Source organism: Rutidosis leptorrhynchoides, chromosome 1 (genome assembly GCF_046630445.1).
Source record: "Rutidosis leptorrhynchoides isolate AG116_Rl617_1_P2 chromosome 1, CSIRO_AGI_Rlap_v1, whole genome shotgun sequence".
Classification (NCBI taxonomy): domain Eukaryota; kingdom Viridiplantae; phylum Streptophyta; class Magnoliopsida; order Asterales; family Asteraceae; genus Rutidosis; species Rutidosis leptorrhynchoides.
The window spans coordinates 609047375-609052821 of record NC_092333.1 but is presented as its reverse complement, the minus strand read 5'-3'; positions in this window follow the sequence as shown (position 1 = coordinate 609052821).

Here is a 5447-nt window from a genome sequence, read left to right as displayed (position 1 = left end):
TGATACATTATTGAATCCGAGATAAACCCTGCACTTGTTCAGTGCCGTCATTTACATAATTGCTACGAAATACAGTATTGTGAGTTTCATTTGCTCTCTTTTTAATTGCTTTTGCAATATATATTTTTGGGCTGAGAATACATGCGCTGTTTTATAAATGTTTTACGAAATAGGCACAAGTACTAACACAAATTCTACGTGGGTTTAAACCAGAAATATACCCTTAGCTTGGTAACATTAAACTACTTGTCTATGTATGGTAGGCGCGAACCCTAAAGATAGATCTATTGGGCCTGACAAACCCCATCCTGACTATGGGATGCTTTAGTACTTCGAAGTTATATTAAACACACCTGATCTGGTGTACTTCAGAGGGTAAAACATGAACGTTAAGGCTTGTTACCGGTTGCCTACAACTTATAGAATACTTTTATACACTTGCGAGTGTACGGATATTTATAGAAACTGAAATCTTGTGGTCTATTACTATTACGGAAATGATTGATTATGATAAACTAATGAACTCACCAACCTTTTGGTTGACACTTTAAAGCATGTTTATTCTCGGGTATTAAAGAAATCTTCCGCTGTGCATTAGCTCATTTTAAGGATATTACTTGGAGTCATTCATGACATACTTTGAAAGATGTTGCATTCGAGTCGTTGAGTTCATCAAGATTAATATTAAGTTAATTATAGTTGGATGTAATATGAAATGGTATGCATGCCGTCAATTTTTGATGTAAATAAAGTTTGTCTTTTAAAAACGAATGCAATCTTTGAAAAACGTATCATATAGAGGTCAAATACCTCGCGATGTAATCAACTATTGTGAATCGTTTATAATGTATATGAACGGGTCCTTTCACCATGCAATCGCATGGGGTCCAGGATTATTATTTTTTTTTATAAAACCTTTATTAGTAAAATAATTAATTGAGTAATTTAAAATTTTGTTTCCCTTTTTATTTAGGAGGAGGTTGTTTCGGTACGTTTACCTAGTCCGTCCCTCGACAAAATTTTAAAATTTGTCATTTTAAAGCGATTGTTTTAAAAGCAAAGATTTTTGGGTTTTTTTAAATGTTTTTGGCATACTTTAAATCAATAAGATTAAAAATAATGATAATAAAATTTTGCGTCCCGCCCTCGGGTAAAGCAATTTCGGTTCAGCGACTTAGTCTTCAACTCACGACGAATTTTTAGAAATCACATTTTTAACTTAATGAAATAAAGTACATTTTTGTTTTTAAATTCACACCAAACTTAAATTTAAAATGCATAAAATTAAAAATTCATATTAATATCATTAATATTTTTATACATTAATTTTACAAACTTATATTAAAAATATTTAAAAACTTAAATATATTGATTTTAAAAATTTACTATATTAATTTAATATTAATATAAAAATAAGGTAAAAATTAAAATTAAAAATCTTTTTGGTCTTTTATCCTACTTTAATCAATCAAATATTATCAAAAATATACGCCCCTCTTTTGGGTAAAGAAATTTCGGCTATATAACCTAGTTTTACTCCTGACGAATTTCTGAAATATTTTGGATTGATTGATTAAAGATATTTATACCTTAAGAATAAACGGTAAATTTCGCAGTGATGTAATAAATTTTTGTATGATATCAATAATTTCGGTTTCGCATACCTAATTTTATTGAATATCAATTTAATACTTTATAGTGAACGATTCAGCGTTTATTATCAAAAGGTTAAAAGCAATAAAAATAAAACTTTACATATTTACCTATGAGAAAGAATTCTCAGAGACCTGCTTTAGCCGACTCATAGGAGAGTCGTGTAATTTGATTTTCCATAGCTACATAAGCGTAACCTCGATTCTTCAATAACTTTTCTTCTAAACATATGAACGGTCCTTCTCTGCATAGAGTAACAAATTCGGTAATTGAATATGTTTGATTATTCGAACATTTACCTTCGTGTGACCATTTTCCGCATTTATGACATCTTTCAAGGTGTCGTGCTCTTCTTTTTGTTGCGTATTTTGATTTTTCTTTACCAAAATGTGTCTTATGATGATCTTTCCTGAGTTCTTTCCTTACTTCGTCCATTTTATAAAAGTATTAATTTTATATATTAATAAAACTAATTAAAACATAAAAATACAAAATAAAATAGACTAAAACTTAATTATTAAATAACAAAACCCTAATTAGGGTTTAATAATAATAATAATTAATAATACTTCGTAATTAATTTCAGTACCAGGTCACATCAGGCGTGTCAGATCAAGCCATGCAGTCGCATGGGTTTATACCTTCACTCTCATGTGATCGCATGGAGTGCAGGTTCAGATCAGATGCAGGCCAGAAAAATGCAGGTTCAGCGTATAATATTTTTTTTTTTACTTTTTACTTTGATTTTTTATTTTCTTATTTTATAGAAAATATAATATAACTAAAACTTATAAAAAAACTTATTAGTTTTTGTAACTAAAAAAAAAACTTTTTAATTTAAACTCTTAAAAATATAGATAAATATTTTTCTTTTTTTTATGTTTTTTTTTGTTTCTTTTTAAAACTTTTATAAATATATTTTTACAAAAATAGATTAAAACTAATTTTTTTTATTATAGCGTTCTATGGCGTCCCCGGCAGCGGCGCCAAAAATACTTGATGTTATGCGAGGTGTATACGAAATAGTTATATTTTTATTGCGAAATACTATTAAATACGATACAATTTTACACAAGTTATTTATTTATTATTAGAGTGGATATACCTAAACCTTGCTACAACACTATAGGCAGTGTACCTAATCGTACAGTAGTGTAGTTTTTAGTAAGTCCGGTTCATTCTGCAGGGAGCTAGCTGAGTCTAACGCTATATTTATTTTAAACTATATTTGTATAAAAATATATATATAAATAATATTATTATTGTTATAAAAGGGGGGTTTTACCGTTTAGTGACCGGTTTGTCGATTTTATGTCTTAAGTCGCAATTAAAACCTAATGTAAAATATTAAAAATAAATATAACTTAATTTAAAGTGTAAAGTAAATAATGATAATAAAAGTGCGATAAATAAAATGACGATAAATAAAATTGCGATAATTAAAAAGTACGATAATTAAAAATGCGATAAGATATAAAATAAAGGAATTATGCTTATTTAAACTTCCGTAATCATGATGTTTGACGTGTTGATTTTAGTTTATTACCATGGGTTAATTGTCATTTGTCCTGGATTATTCAATATGTCCATACGATTTTTGTCCATAACAGTCCATCAGTCATAAATATAAAGTGCGAGTGTCCTCATCAAATTATCCTTATATCCGAAGTCAAATATTCCAACTAATTGGGGACTTAAACTGTAATAAGGTTTTAATACATTGTTAATGATTACACCAGGTTATCGACTGTGTGCAATCCAAGGTTTTAATACTTTATTATCAATTACACCAAGTGTCCTTGTATGTAATCCACCTCTGTTTTAATGAGTCCATCGACTATTAATCCATTCCCGTATCCGGTTAAATGAACGATTATTAGTATTTATAAATATCCCGCCCATCGTGTCTGATCGAGTGTATATGGTTATTTATAGTTATGTCAAATTATAAATCTCTATATTAAATTAACGAACTATCATTCAGTTAAACAAATATAAAGCCCATTAATAGTCCATAGTCTAATTTCTACAAGTATCGGTCTTTTGTCCAAACCCCAATTATGGTACAAAGCCCAATAACCCTGTCTTTAATATTTAGTCCAACATCATGATTACTTCGGCTTAAATAAGCATAATAATAACTTATCTACAAGACATTAATTTAAAAAGGTTGAACATAACTTACAATGAGTATTAATCGCGAAGTGTTACACGGACAGAATTTCGACTTACAAACTTACAACATTCGCCACTATAACCTTATTATTATTAACTTAAAATTAAAATTAAAATTAAAATATAAATATAAATATATATATATATATATTGAGAGTGAGAGAGATTGAATTATATTCTGTGTGTATCATTCGTCCGAAAAACGCTTCAATTTATAGATGTGGCCAGCTATCTCCTGCCATGCGATCGCATGACTTTTACTCCTCCAGGCCATGTGATCGCATGGCCCCCTGGGACAGCTCACACTCACTTGTTTGTTAGTTTGCCGACGGTTTTTAATAATATATATATATATATATATATATATATATATATATATATATATATATATATATATATATATATATATATATATATATATATATATATATATATATATATATATATATAATTTTAAGAATTATTTATATATTATATTATATTCATGTGCATAGTTGACTTGTCATTTTAGCTCCATTGCGTCGCGCGTTGATAGTTGGTTCATGTCCCGGTTCCAGATTTTCAAACGTCCTTTCGTACGATTTAATATCTTGTACTTTGCGTTTTGCGGCTCGTACTCTTGTAGCTTTTAGACGTTTCTCATCAATAATTTGAACCTCTTGGATTGTACTTTGTACTTTTAGCGTTTTGTTCATTTGCGTCTTCAAATCATCGAATCTGTCTTTTATCTTCACCTTATAATATTTAAACGAATATCACTTGTAAATAGAACAATGGCAACTAAAAGCTTGTCTTTCTTGAAGGATAATGCTATGAAATATATATTTGTTTTTAGCATTATCAGTAAATGAATAATTTTATATATATAAGTTTATTAGTTATATCATTTTTATATTAATAATTTATATGTTTCAGGTATTCATTTTATATATTGTAAATAATTAAAAATAATTAAAAATATAAATTTTGTTATGTTATATGTATTAAATATATTTTTATATATGTATATATCATTTGTTTGTTAAAATTATTAATTATAATAATACGAAAATAATATTAGTAATGATAAAAATAATCATATTCATAAAAATAATAATGATAAAAATAATGGTAATTCTAATAATAATACTAATGATAGTTTTAAAAATGATAATTTTAATAGTCATGATATTAATAATACTTATACTCATAATGATAATAATGTTAATGGTAATAATAAAACTTACCTTTAATAATAATAATGATGTGATAATAATAATATCAATAATAAGAATAATAATAATATTATTAAAAGTAATAATAATAATAATAAATAGAAATTCTACCTCAAAAAGAAAATGGCTTAAAATAGTGCCCCAGCCCTGGCTCGAACCCATGACCTCTCACTCAAACACAAATACACTTAACCATTCATCCATTTCAGTTTTTATGGTTTAGTTCCGTTTCTATCTATCTTTAACCATTTTATCATGTATGTTCTACTTCATCTTCTTTTTCTAAAAGAATTGCCACAGTCGAGGCTCGAACCCTCGACCTTTCCTTCAAACCTTAATACCCCTAACCACTGCTCCACTTATCATTTTCTGTTTATAATTCCAAATTAAAACAATATAATTTGT